Source organism: Quercus suber, unplaced genomic scaffold, assembly GCF_002906115.3.
Source record: "Quercus suber isolate HL8 unplaced genomic scaffold, Cork oak 2.0 scaffold_97, whole genome shotgun sequence".
Taxonomy (NCBI): domain Eukaryota; kingdom Viridiplantae; phylum Streptophyta; class Magnoliopsida; order Fagales; family Fagaceae; genus Quercus; species Quercus suber.
The window spans coordinates 1,470,548-1,486,522 of NW_027069562.1; positions in this window are offsets into that span (position 1 = coordinate 1,470,548).

Sequence of the window (15,975 nt, forward strand, 5' to 3'; positions counted from 1 at the left end):
ACTATGTATGTAATAACTTAAACCAATTAATATAGTTTTGTACATAGTATATATATTCATAATACAACTAGCCATTCTATTATTTATAATCTTTACAATTCTTATTCAAAGGCATTATAAAATAATATGTTTATTAAATACTATTCTATTAATTATAGAAAGAAAGTGACTTGAAATAATAATTAATCGCTCAAACACATAGTTTAACTATAAAGTTTGGTTAGGGTGTTATAGTGTCATGAATTGACATGAGCTCCAAAAAGAAAGAATTGCTAGTGACATAATTAGCACCCAAAAACAACAAGGTTGCATCATAGAAAATTTTAAAAGAATTTGAAAAGATCCTAATCTTTTCCTAATCCACATCATCCATTCCTCAAGCAACCTCATATCTATCATTTCCTTCTTCGTTTGCCTCCTCTCTAATTATCCTAAGATAATTTGGATCTTCTTCCTCCAATCTCTCAAAAGCCTTTTGATACTTCTCAGCCTTCTCCAACATAATTAGGTGTAGTTCCACCTAGTGGGCACATCTAAGCACAACTGACTTTTAAAGTCAACTTTCTCCTTCTCCGCGCATAACTTAAATGTGCTTTATCTTTGTGGAGATGATCTCACATATCGCACAAATTTCCTCACCTTCACTATTGTCTCATCCATTTTAGCTAACCCTTTACGAACAATTAAGTTAGAGATATGAGCACTACACCTCACATGTAAGTATTTATGCCCTAAAATTGTTGCCTTCCTATGCTTAATCTTTTTTTGAATAAAAGAAACCAGCCCACTATTAAAGGTAGCATTATCAACTATAATAGTTAGAATCTTGTCTATCTCCCAATCAAGTAAACACATCTCAACTGCCTTCCCAAGTGTTTCGCCCTTGTGATTTTCCACTAAACGAAAATTAAGAATCCTCTTGTGTATTTTCCAATCACTATCTATAAAATGGGTAGTGAGACACATGTAGTTCAAATTTTGAATGGATGTCCATGTATCTGTGCTAAGGTAGACCCGCTGCTTTCTTAAGGCTTCTTTCAACTTTTGTTTCTCATCTAAAAACACCCTAAAGCAAGTTTTGGCAACTGTTGTGCGGCAAGGGATTGGATTGAACCTAGGTTGGGTAACAAACATAAACTTCCTAAAACCAAAACCCTCCACAAACCTAAAAGATAGCTCATCTAGAATAATCATCTCTGCCAATGCTTTCTTACATTCCTCAAATATTAAACACCCAAGGCACAAGTTTACCACTACTTTCTCCTTCTTCTTTAGGTTTGAATGCTAGTGTTGATTGGTTTTTTTTTTCTTTCCTATAAGGATATTTCAAACACTGTGATTGTATGTGAGTTCTCATGGTTGTAGTGTCATTCAACTTAGTATCACAAGCATAGGTTATGCCACAATAGTTACAAGCTGCCCTAGGTTCCCCCCCCCCCTTTCAATAACAGTGAAATGATCCCAAATAATAGATCTTTTTTACTAGTATTACTTGCATTTGGGGGAGTGGGGGTTTGCCTTTGTCTTCATGCACATTGGTTGCCCCTTGACCCACTTCATTGTCTTGACCTTCTAGGATTTCTTTTGTCTCATTTATCTACAATATAAAATAAAACAACAATCAACACAATAAGTCAGCAACTATAAAAAGTAAAAAATATAAAATAAAAATAAAAATTTAACACCAAAATGAGTCTAGTCTACAATAATTTAAAAAAAAAATAAAATACGGTAACAATAACACAATAAGTCAGCAACCAAAAAAAAAAAAAATGAAAAGGACTCTTCACTCTTCTCTAGTACACAATAACACAACAAGGCAACAAGAAAGGGGAAAAAAAAGGAATGAGAAGGACTCTAGTATACAACAACAAGTCGACAATAAACACCTTAATAAGATAATAATAAACACATCAACATCAAGGCAATAATAAACAAATACCCAATATCACAGTCAACTATTAACAAATACACCAATAAGAAAATAACACCTCAACATCACAGTTAAAGATTCACAGCATGTCAACAACAATAAACAAAAATATATCAACAATAAATAAATAAATAAGCAGCTAACTTTATATATCAGAACTCAAATGCAATCAGCTAACTTTAATTAAGAAACCAACCAGCACAAGTAGCGAAGCACATGGGTTATCGATTTTTTCAAAACCCTAACTTTATTTGCATATAAAACTTGAAAAAAAAAAATCTTGATCTTATCACTACAACAAAAAACGTTTATTGCAACGAAAAAAATCATTGCAATAGCATTAGAGTCATTGCAATAGTTGATACAAGATGTTGCAATAAAATTTGAGGTAATAGGTTTATACAACAAAAATTTTTGTTGTAATAAACTCCAAATATTTTAATAATAACTTTGATGCAATGATATATATACTGTTGCAATAAATAATTTACTATTTTGAATATCTTGTAAGTATAGGCTATTACTTCATGAAACTTATTGTCATATATTGCAAATAATTAAACAAAATAAGTCGGATTAAATTACTGCAATGATACCTTTATTGTAAAAGATAATTAATTCATTTTATCACTGCAGTTGACTATGAAATAATTGATATCAAATTATTGCAACGAAATATTCGTTGCAATTACATGTTTCTCATTGCAATAGATTGTATAAGAATTAATATCAAATTATTGCAATGGTAACTTCGTTGCAATAAGCTATTAGTTCAAAATTTTCGTTGCAGTAGATTGTAAAAACAATTTGTATCAATTTATTGCAATGATTCTTTCATTTTAAGTTATTGCAACAATTTTTCCTAATATATTATAACTTCTATTGCAACTGAAATTATAAGTTATTGCAACTTATTATTGTTGATGCAATAGTTTAACACTTTTAAGTTACTATTGCAACCATTTTAACTTGTAGATGTGATATTTTATCTAAAACTACTATGTACATATTCTGTTGTATTAACACTTGATGTAATAGACATTTTTTGATGTAGTGTATGTTGTTACTACAAAACAGAGATTCAGTATTTTAAAAACCCTAACTTTATTGATTTAGTATTAAACAAAACCCAAAATACAAAACGAGAAAGGGTTATCGAGATTTTCAAAGAGCACATGAGACAAAGGCAATCAACTAACTTTAATAAATAAACCAACCAGCACAAGCAGCCAAGCACATGGGTTATCAGTTTTTTCAAAACCCTAACTTTATTTGCATATATAACTTGAAAAAATAAATATCTTGATCTTATGTTGTTACTACAAAACAGAGATTCACTATTTTCAAAACCCTAACTTTATTGATTCAGTATTAAACAAAACTCAAAACACAAATTAGAGAGAGGGTATCAAGATTTTCAAAAGAGACTCACCCTGAGATCAAAGATGAGAAGCCAATGATGAAGCTGGTGTGGGGATGGTGGCGTGTGGAGGCGACGGCAAAGGCAGATTTGGTGTGAGAGGGAGTGTGGAGTGGAGGCTGTCTGAAGACTCTGAACATGAGAGTGGAAAGTGTGAGAGTGAAAAGTGTAGGGTATGTAGGGTAGGGTTTCTAACTTTTGCTTTTATAGTCTAATTAGTTTTAGTTTAATTAGTTTTTTTTTTTTTTGGAGAAACGGTTTAATTAGTTTAATTAGATACTTACTTAGTTTAATTATAGTTAATTAATCTAATGGGTTTTAAAATGCTATGTTTAAAAAGATAAAATGAAAAGGCAGAAAAGCCATTAAGCAAGGGCCGGATTAATTGGATGACTGATGTTTGATCATATAAACAAAAAAGGCCCAATTGTTTTAAAATAAGATGGAGGCCCAAAGTATATATAAACCAAGGGAGGCCCAACACAAAGCATATATAATAAGTCAGAGGCCCAAAGCTCAAATATTTACAAACTTTATATTATATATAAAATATAATATAATAATATATTTCAGTTCGGTTTGGTCTGTTTGGTGCATTCCAATTGCCATCGAAAACAGAACCAAAATTTTCAGTTTTTTATATAATAAAACCAAAACCAAACCGAAACGAAACTGAACTGAAATTTTTGCAATGGTTCAGTCGGTTTGAAGCAGTTTTTTTGGTACCTCGGTTTTTTACATACCCCTAGAGATGACGGACAAAAAGTCTTGAACTTCAGATTTAATAGATTAAATATTCTTGCTGAAATCTAAAATATTGAGTTTCAGCAAATGTGGACTTGAGTTCTTATATTTTATATTGTTGATATGTAGTTTTCATACTTCATATGGTTGGGTCTTTGGCTAATTTCATAAGCTTTTTCATTGCAATTATCACATTACTGGAATGTGTTGAATTTCTGAATTCATCATCGACGCCATTATGCTTCAATTGATTCATATCTCCGATTATTTTGTTCTCAACTTCTTCCAACCAGTTATTTTCGGGTGCATTTATTACAACTCATGTACAGATTTTCCATAGATGTAAATGTGTTTACTTTCTAATGATTTTATATGGATGGAATGTTGCCAACACATTTACATGTGTACTGTGTATACACAGTGTTTCTCCATCGGACATTGTGTCTAAATGGATAGGAGAGAGTGAAAAGCAAGTCTCAGATATTTTTCAAAAGGCTCGTAAAAAAGCTCCGTCCATTATTTTTATTGACGAAATGGATTCCTTATGTGGCCGAAGAGGTGAAATCCATGAATGAAAATGAACCATGTCGACGAATCAAATCAGAATTTCTTGTACATATGCAGGTATTTTGTTTTCCCTGGAAATAGATTTAGAGTGATTTGTTACAAGCTTCATTTTTATATATTATAATTGACATGCTTCGACTAACATCGGGGTCTAGTTTGTCAATAACTTTATTTTAGTTTATTACTATCCTGTTCTGTTCGGTATGAATTTTTTACAAAGTTGCACGGCATCTCATTGAACATTTTTATAGTTTTAAAATGGAATTTAGGGGTTTGATGAAAATTTTGAACTGATTTGTTTAATATGGGTGAGCTAACTTTAAGGTATTTAAGCTTAAGAAACTTGAAATCATGTATGTGGTCCAAAGAAGGCTATATTTTCTTTTGAATTTTAGGTTTCAATTTTTCTTTTGGTTTTTACTCTTGCATTTGCCTAATGAGTGGAGAAGAATTACTTTAATACATATTTGCAAGAACAATGATAATATTTAAAACTATTCAATAAATTGCTATGAAATTAAACTTATGAGTCACACTCTAAAACTTTGGAAAAGAGTGATCGAACATAGGTTAAGACATAAAACAACAATATCAGCAATTTGGTTTTATGCTAGGACAATCTACCATGAAAGTTAGTTTCTTACTTACATGTCTAATGAAAAAAATATAGAGGTTGTAAAGATCTTCATATGGTCTTTATTGACCTAGAGAAAACATATAATTAATATTGTCCCTAGATAGGTTACGCAATGGGTTTTGGAAAAAAATAAAAAAAAGACTTTATTCTAAAGTATATTAAGTTGGTTAAGTGTTTGATAAAGCTATAACTAGTATGAGAACAAGTGGAAATATCACAAGTGAGATTCTATTGCTACATATTATCAAGGATCAATATTTGGTCCATATCTCTTTGCACTAATGAATGATGAGCTCACTAAATCAATAGCCAACCCTGCCTAATTAATTTACTAAGGATCTATAGTCAACCACAAAAAGAATTAGGACTAAGGTCTTTTTGTTGTCATTGTTGTTTTTATATTCCTGTTGTATGCATCCCATGTACTAGGGTGTGTGCTATTATTGTGATTTTTTTTATTAATTTTTTATTTTATTTAAAGGGAATCATTAACATACAATAGATGAGAAGATGACCAGCCATTTCCTTGTTGGCCATAAAATGGCAGGCTAGTTTGCAATGCTGTTCATAATAACTTTATATTTATTAAATAGAAAATACATGGCATTATCATTAATTGTTTCCTTCCACTTATCTACATGTAATCTTGAAATGGAAATTTTCTTCAATACATTTCCGGGTGTATGCGACGGTGTGGAAAATGTTCTGATTCTAGCAGCCACAAATACTCCTTATGCTTTGGATCAGGTGAGAAAAAAATACCATCCTTCTAACCTGTGGCCATGGAAGAAAAGAATCATGTTTATTGGACCAAACAACATGATTAGAAACTTTTATTAAACACAAAAAATCATGATTTGAAAATTGGAATCGTGATTTTTGATCCTAAATACACTAACTTTAAACTTAATTGCCACGTAACAATCTCACTAATGATGTGTAACCTTAAGGGTCACAATCTAAAAATTTTAATTTTGAAAGATGGAAAATCAAAATTTCCAAAATTTTAAGATGTAGTCTATTAATTTTGAGAATATGTCAGTTGCAAATTGTTAACTAGTCTAACTTGGAGGTTTAGAAACTCTTAAAGTATCCCATGAAGCACCCAATACAAAATTGGGTATATTACATAATCATTTTGTTAAATTCTATTAAACTAATACCATTAACCGCCCATTTTAAGCTAATTTTTCATTTAAAAATTCACACACCAAAAAATAAAAAATAAAAAAATAAAAAAAAACCCAGGCTATCAACCAAATCCCAAATCATATGATAAACCCAAAAATAATTAGGGCTTAGTTGAGTTCAGTACGTGGTAGTTACCATTGGTTGGCAATCTTGGTTGCATGCTTAGAAAGAAAGGGGACTTCAAAATAAAGTTGTCCATGTAATTGTTTTTTTTTTTTTTTTAATTTTTTTTATATATAATTTCTAATAACTCATAAAAATGAAAAGAAAATTATTAATTTACATTATACTATTAATGTAAAACATTAATTGTTTAAAAGGAAAAGCCAACATTTTACCGGCCGAAATCTAGTATTCGCTTTGGGATTGCCGGAATGACTCTGGAACAGCCGGTATTTAAATCGAAATAAAATACTAATGTTCCTATACCGGCCAAGGTTTCAGTACGGTACGAAATCAACTCCATTGATATGAATTCGTGGGTTTGTAGTACCAATAAATAATGCAATTAGATATTTAACTGTCTTATAAAAAATGCAATTAAATGAAAATGGTTCAAAAAAATCTAAAAGCAAATGAATGGTGGAAACATGGCTACACGTCCAACCTTTTCATGGGAAAGGGGTAGCGTCTACCGTATTGGGAGACAACTTTATTGGAAAAAAGAAAAAGAAAAAAAATCTTAGACTTCTGATTTCTTTTGGTTTTGCTGCTTTTGGTACCAGTGACAGAAGAAGAAAGGAAACCCCAAACAAGCAAGAAGAATAAACGCAGAAAGAAAACATAGAAGATTGGAGAAGAAGGAAAACTGGAAAACGCAGAAGAAGCAGGTAAAGATATGGTTTGTGCTTTTCATTTCTATTTTATTTTGTGCACTTGGTGATGGTGTGTTTTGGGACTGCATTTTCGGATTTGTGGTGAGGTTGAGAGATAAAAAGCCGGAGTTCAACGGAGAAAATGGCATAACGTCAATGCTCCCATCTTATCTTTTTTTTTCCTAGCTTCAGCCTAACCCGTGAGACCGGCCACTGCTCTTAAACCCGGGCAGTTCAACCACGGTTCGCACGATTCACTGTATTACCGAGTGAGTTTTGTGTTTAAAAAATCGTTTCAAGAGGCGGTTTTTCATTGGACTGTACGGCATGGTCCGGATTTTGATACCATTAATAGAACTGAGATAAAAAGAAACATTTCTAACACCCAAATAAGCACTCTAAAACTAAATTCCAAAAAAAAAAAAAAAAAAAAGCCATTACAGAAACTTGACACCCGACCGAACAAATGGTAAAAAGTGGGGAAAAAAACTATAAAAATCCAAACAAATAGGGAAAAAAAAAATTACTGTTATCTTTTCTTAGCAGCTATGGCACTGGCAGGCTGGCGGCCCTTTGTCCCCTTTGTCCCTTTTGTCCCCTTTGTCACCTTTCGGCCCTTTGTCCCCTTTTCGCCAGTAAATCGCCACTACGATTAAGATAAGTAATATAATTGAAGCCAAGATACACCCCAGCACGAACCACACGGATACTGATTGTGGTTGACTTGGTGCAGGCCATATGTTGTCATCTCGTACTGATGGAGTGAAAGGGGGAGATGGGGGAAAACGTTGGATTGGAGTAAACTCAAATGCTGGCGCTGTCGGTGGTGGAGGCGGAGTAAGAGAGGGTTGTGGTGGTGGTGGTTGTGAAGAGAGGGTTGGAATTAGTGGTGCAACGATGGTGGTAAACAACATGAACAGGGCAAACATGGTTGAAATATTTGGATTTTGGAGTTGGAGCTGAGGGTCGTCTGTTCTGAAATAGCCATAAAGTCAAAGCCATGCTTCTCCTTTTTTCTTTATTTATTTATTTATTTATATATATATATATATATAGTTGCTTGGATCACCATCGTTTGGTAGATAAGCTCACTGCTTTAAACCCACATGGACCTTTCTATTTTTTTTAATAATTATATACAGCATCGTAGACCGTTCGTGGAACATAAAAAAAGTCTTTGATAATCATATTTATTTTATCCTAGCTAGTTAAGAACATGCAAAAGTCCTTAAAAACGCAAATAGGAAAAACTGTAATCTTTTCCCAAAAAGGAAAAAAAAAAAAAAAAAGCCATTACAGAAACTTGACACCCAAATACTCAGACCGAACCAAATGGTAAAAACTGGGGAAAAATATATAAAAATCCAAACAAATAGGAAAAAAAATTACTGTAATTTTTTTCTAGCAGATATCATGGCACTGGCAGCCATGCTGGCACTGGCTGCATTTCGGCCCTGGCGGCCCTTTCGGCCCTGGTGGCCCTCTCTCCCCTGGCGGCCCTCTCTCCCCTTTGTCCCCTTTGTCCCCTTTCTCCCCTTTGTCTCCTTTGTCCCCTTTCTCCCCTGGCTTCCCTGTATCCCCTTTGTCCCCTTTGTCCCCTTTTCGCCAGTAAGTCGGCGTTGCGATTAAGATAAGTATTATTATTGAAACCAAGAGACACCCCAGCAGGAACCACACCCACACGGGTGTTGATTGTGGTTGAGTTGGTGCAGGCCATATGTTGTCATTTCGTAGTGATGGAGTGAAAGGGGGAGATGGGGGAAAATGTTGGATTGGAGTAAACTCAAATGCTGGCGCTGTCGGTGGTAGAGGCGGAGCAAGGGAGGGTTGTGGTGGTGGTGGTTGTGGAGAGAGGGTTGGAATTAGTGGTGGTGGTTGTGAAGAGAGGGTTGGAATTAGTGGTGCGATGATGGTGGTAAACAGCATGAAGAACAGGGCAAACATGGTTGAAATATTTGGATTTTGGAGTTGGAGGTGAAGGTCTGTCTGCTCTGAAATAGCCACAAAGCCATGCTTTTTATAGTTTCTTGGATCACCGTCGTTTGGTAGATAGTCTCAGACTTCACCATCGTTTGGTTGATAGTCTCAGTGTCAGTCTCAGGCAGTCTCAGACTTCATCATCGTTTGGTCTCAGTCTCACACTTCACCATCGTTTGCTGCTAAAATACTCCGAAAAACAAGAAATAACCCAAAAAAAAAAAAAAAAAAAAGAGCTTGATTTAAGCCCACATGGGCCTTGGGCCCATGCGACAAGGACCTTGGGCCCATGAGACACGGACCTTTCCGTTTTTATTAATAGGAAAGTGGGTGAATGTACAATAACGGACCATGAGACATGCACTCGCTTTCCTGAGACATGCACTCGCTTTCCTGTTGAATTTTCTAGACCGTACGTAATGGACCAATGGTTGTTAACTTCTCAGTTGTGGCTCGTGTGGCAGCCCTGATAGTGTGGTGTTTCAGGTTATTGATTTCCAGTTGGGTTGTATTTTTTGTGCATGTGTTATGTAAACTCTTTCTTTTAATAAAATCCGCTCGTTCATACAAGTTCACTTGGTGTAACTTGAAAAAAATTACTCTTTTTTAAGACCATAGTCATAGTAGCAGCTCCATGATATTTTTCTAGAATCTTGGGTAAAAGATAAATACTGTAATCTATGAGCTTATTTCAAATTTTGTCCATAGGATGGACTATCATGAAAATAATAAATGAACTATAAGTTTATTAGACATATTGTTTCTTTATATAATGAACATACTAATTATTGTTGTTAAAATTAAATTTTGAAAACTATTTATTGTTTCTAAATACAATGAATATATAAATTATTGTTGTTAAGTGAACTTTAATTAATACTACCTAGAATATTTTTATTTATTAGTTTAGGACAATTATATGTTTATATTGTACTATCAACTATCAATATAAGATTTATATTGTAGATTAAATACTATCAATGTAAGATTTGCAAAAGTGTATAATATCATTTTTGCATAAAAATGTATAATGTTCTACATATTTGTTTAGAGACAATGTAATTTTTATACTAAAATTTGTTAACATCTAAATGAGCATTTTTTGAGGTTTAAGATGAACAAATATTGCTATTATTGTTGGACTTAATATTTTTTACTCCCCCATATTTTAGATAAAATTGATTAGTTGTTGGAATTTTTTTTTTTTTTTTTTGTGTATTTTAAAAAGACCAAAATATTATTAAGAGAATCATATTTAAACTTATTTCAGCTAGGCTTACACAATTATGAGCAAAACAGATATAATGCGGAAAGTAAAGAACACAAACATCTGATGAGTTAGGAAAACTATATCAGTAAAAAACCTGGGGAGGATTTGACCTAGCTATTCTTAAAGTAAAAACTGATCCACCATAAAAGAATTGAAATTTTACAAAAGGACTTAGACCACTAACATCCTAATGCTACCTCGAGTAAAAAACTTATTACAATGACTACGTGACAGCTCCGAGTCTACAGACTACTTTTTTCCTTAAATCTGCACCAAACACAAGTTCTCCTACTTGTAACTTTGAGACTCCGCTCAAAGGTTTTGTACTTTGAAGGATCTTTGTGCAGCAATTGAATCACCACCAAAACTTGATTTCAGATCTAGACTTTGGTAGAGCTTTCCTTGTGTTTTAAGTTAAACACTTCTCAAATCTCACACGAGAGAAAACACAAAGCTCTTTAGAGACTTTTTTAAAACGTGGCTAGTATTTTTTCTTTTATACTAGGAGCAAAACACTTAACCCTACACGTCATATGGGCGTGGGCTGCGTTTGAAATTTCTGATCTGCGATTCTTGACCAATTGAGCCTTATTTTCAATCGATTGAGCCTTGCAGTTTTACATAGTAAATTCCTACAAAACACTCAATTCAAATTTACACTTAGACAAACTTTGAGCAAGCCTAAACCTAAACTCATTGTTTTGATCATGGTTTGCTAACATATACAAAATGAAGTTTTAATAAATTTAGTTCCTAAAGTCTTAGAACCTAACAAAATAAACTGCCAACTTAGAAGGTTCATTTAAACTCCAATGCTAAACTATACATAGTGCCACTAATGACCGTAAATTCTTATTAAAATATAACAGTGAGCATACCACAACTTATCATATCATTAATATAGTGCTATTATTTGCCATGTCAACTAATTTTACTTAAATTAATTCTCCACACTTCACCATCATTTTCAAGACCTCAACTCTCCACCACTACCGATCATCATCTGTTTTTTGCATATTTTATGTTGTGAGTGTTTGATATGCCTTTCTCATTTGTTGCCACCAGCGAATTGTGGCATCACCAATGACGAGCAGCAAGCACTGAACGCATCAGCATCACATGACAAAAATAACAACCTCTAATTATACAATTGTTAAATTGTATTCCCAACTAATACATCTAAGGGCAAATCACTTTAGAACACGAAACACAAATTTGTCGAGCTAACCCCAAATTTCTTTACATAAACAAGATAGAGGAGATGAGCTAGAGAGTAGAGAGATAATGTTGTTTTTTATTTTTTATTTTTAATAAGAAGAGTTTTAATGCCTTAATTTTTAATTTCTAGAGAGAAATTATGTCTCCCTTGAATGTTTATTTTTACCTTTTAGATCTATAAATCAATGATTCAAAAAATGTAAAACTCTATCTATCTATATATATATATATAAAGATATTCTTATACATATTATTCCTACGAAGATAAGCCTAAAAAACATATTAGCTATTTAAGAGATTTGAGATTTTGGTGTGTTTTAATTAGTTCAATTGATAAAGTTTATTGTGGTAGAATAAAAGATTTGGAGTTCAAATCTCATCAACACCAAAATTCGATCGGTATCTAAGTTTGATAATAAGATTAATTATTATAAAGTGAATATTATAAGTTAACCTTCTATCATATATATACACACTCACACGCATACACTTGGGTGGCCATAGGGACAATTGTCCTTCCGAAGCTCCCCAGATTGCGCCCTTCGCATCTAACAATGCTGAATTATTTGCAACAAAATACTCCAACCGTTTTGGATTTTGGGATTAGGAAAAAAGCCTACATCTGTATTTTGCATAGACAAAAATGCCTTTAATCTTGTATATTCAACTTTTAACTTTTATCTCCCTTTCCACCCATTCATGATTCCACTCCAACCGATTTGCTTCAACACATTTTGTTTTGTTATTGTAACGTGAACTGCTTGGCGTCATGACGACTAGTCATAGATCTATTTTGAGCATATTCTACTGATTATTGGATATGAATAACCCGCTAAATTTGCGCAACCATAAAAAATACTTTTCCTAATTTCTTGGACCACCATTGTTTGGTAAGTGGTCATCAGGACTAGCCATAAGGCACGCTTTTATAATTTCTTGGACCACCACTGTTTGGTAAGTGGTAAGTGGTCTCAGTCACTCTCAGCTACTATAAGAAAATAATTTTCCAATTCCAAAACTTCACCATCCTTGCTCTTTCGTTTTTTATTCTTTTCTTATGTGGGTGTCTCTGTCTTGTTTTTTATTATTTTTGCATGAAGCTCTTTTGTTTTGTTTTGTTATTTTTTCATGGTCCGCTACTAAAACAATAAAAGGCCTAAAATACTCCCTCAGTCTTACTCAAAAGACAAAGACTAACCACCAAAAAACAAAACTCACTGCTTTAAGCGCACATGGCCATGGGTCCATACCACATAGACCTTTCTATTTTTTATTATATTTTTATAAAGCATCGTTGACCATTTGTGGAAAATAAAAGACTGATGATCATAGTTATTTTATCCTAGCTAGCTAATTAAGAACATGCAAAAGTCCTTTAAAAAATGTAAATAGGGTACACCATTCACCAAAATACACAAAAACCTCTCCATCTGGTGAATCATTATTCAAAATATTTTACAACATACTACTGTTACATCTAAATATAGATGTTAGTGTAGCAACATTTATATCAACTTTTTTTCATTTGTTTATTCACTCTTCTCTCTCTTACCTCTTCACTATTACTACTTGGCTGTCTTTTCATTGGATGGTTGTTACTTGTCGTTGTTGGATTAGGGCTTTTGTTTTTACATTTGGGTGGTGGCAGTGGGGGCAATAGTTATTGTAGCTAGGTTGTGGTACTGCTAGGCTTGTTTTTGGGGGTTGTCATCATGGCTACGGTTGATTGTCAATGTTTGTCATGGCAGCAGTTTTGGGGTTGTCATGGCAGCAATCTTAGATCTTGAAATCCCTGAAGCTTTACTCTCCTTGATGACTTGGTTTATCATCCGTTGCTCTCTTTGTTTCTCACCATGATTAGACTCGCTAACTTTATTACTCTCATTTCAGCATTCTTATTAATTTTCACTTTATCTCCTATTAGTAACTTTTTGCATTTTCATTTTGTTAGTAAAAAAAAAATGTAAAATTTCATGTGTTTACAAGTTTTTAATTATTTTATTATTTTAAGTTGAAATATTTAAGTTTTTTTTAGTAAATTCTGTATAATTTAAGTTTCTTAATTACTATTTTCAGAAAAAAAAAAAAAAATTTCCTAAAGCCGCTATTATAAATAACAAATATTTTACAATGACGGATAATGGGAATTTAGAACTTGAAATCATTGAAAGTCATAAAGCCTGTTTGGATGATGGTGTTTTTGGATCATATCACTTAGTTTCATAACTGAGTTCTCAAAACACGTGGATCCCACAAAAAAATTCTTGTTTAGCTTGGTTTTCAACCCTTGTTTCCATTACTCAAAACTCAAAAATTTGAGTTAGAGTGATAGAAATAGAAAATAAGAAATGGAAGTTTTCAAAAACTGAGATAAAAAACTCAATGGCAGTTTCGTAATTTTTTGAACTCTGTGGAACCTGTGGCTTGTGAGTTGTTTGATATTACTGGCAAAATGAAGGCGAAGACTGTTTCTCTTTCTCACTTCCCTCAAAATATTTCAACCAAAGGGACATCTTAAGGGTGCAATGCTCTAGGTAACATAGATGCCCACTTCTACTAGAGAAATAATTACTTGTTTCTAACATTGGTAAGAATGTGCTTCTATATCAATCACCAATACAAGAATACTTGAAACATTCTATACAAACATTCTATAAAATCAATGACCAATACAATCTGTACAAACATTCTATACAAGCATGAATAAAGCAATCCAAATTTACAGTAATAGGTTCTCCAATCAAATTGGGCTTACATAAATAGAGAGACATACGATTATTATAATGTTTTCTCTAACTAAAAACTTCTTAATAAATATAAATAGATGTTGTCTTCATCTACTAGCTTTTCTGTCCAAAAATCAAATTCAGAAAAACTTTATACCAGATTGCAATAATATAACACAACAAAACAATGTCAATTATGTTACTTAGTCTATGTCACATAGCCACTTAGTCCCACTTGAAAAGGAATGAAATCATCCATTGTAAAAGATGCCACATCTAATAATATTATTGCAATCAAATTCAAAAATAAATGTTGTCTTCATCTACTAGCTTTTTTGTCCAAAATTCAAATTCAGAAAAACTTTATACTAGATTGCAATAATATGACACAACAAAACAATGTCAATTATGTTACTTATTCTATGTCACATAGCCACTTAGTCCCACTTGAAAAGGACTGAAACCATCCATTGTAAAAGATGCCACAGCTAATATGACACAAATCAAATTCAGAAAAACTTTATACCAAATTGCAATAATATGACACAACAAAACAATGTCAATTATGTTACTTAGTCTATGTCATATAGCCACTTAGTCCCACTTGGAAAGGAATGAAACCATCCATTGTAAAAGATGCCACATCTAACAACAGAGATGTTAAAGTCTATACAATCTAGAAGAACAAAATAATAGAAAACAAGAAATGGATGTTTTCAAAAACTGAGATAAGAGACTCAATGGCAGTTCCGTAAATTTTCAGACTCTGTGGGACCTGTGGCTTGTTTGTTGTCATGTCAGTTCAGAGTTGTTTGATATTACTGTTGCAAATTGTAGGCGGAGACCATTTCTCTTTCTCACTTCCCTCAAAATATTTCAGTCAAAGGGACGTCCTAAGGGTGCAATGCTCTAGGTCACACAGATGCCCATTGCTACTAGAGAAATAATTACTTGTTTCCAACATTGGTAAGAACCTGCCTCTATATCAATCACCAATACTACTTGAAACATTCTATACAAAAATTCTATACAAATAATCTATAAAATCATTGACCAATACAATCTATACAAACATTCTATACAAGCATGAATAAAGCAATCCAAATCCACAGTAATAGGTTCTCCAATCAAATTGGACTTACATAAATAGAGAGCCATACGATTATTATAATGTTTTCTCTAACTAAAAACTTATTAATAAATATAAATAGATGTTGTCTTCCTCTTCCAGCTTTTCTGTCCAAAAATCAAATTCAGAAAAACTTTATACCAAATTGCAATAATATGACACAACAAAACAATGTCAATTATGTTACTTAGTCTATGTCACATAGCCACTTAATCCCACTTGAAAAGGAATGAAACCATCCATTGTAAAAGATGCCACAGCTAATATGACACAAATCAAATTCAAAAAAACTTTATACCAAATTGCAGTAATATGACACAACAAAACAATGTCAATTATGTTACTTAG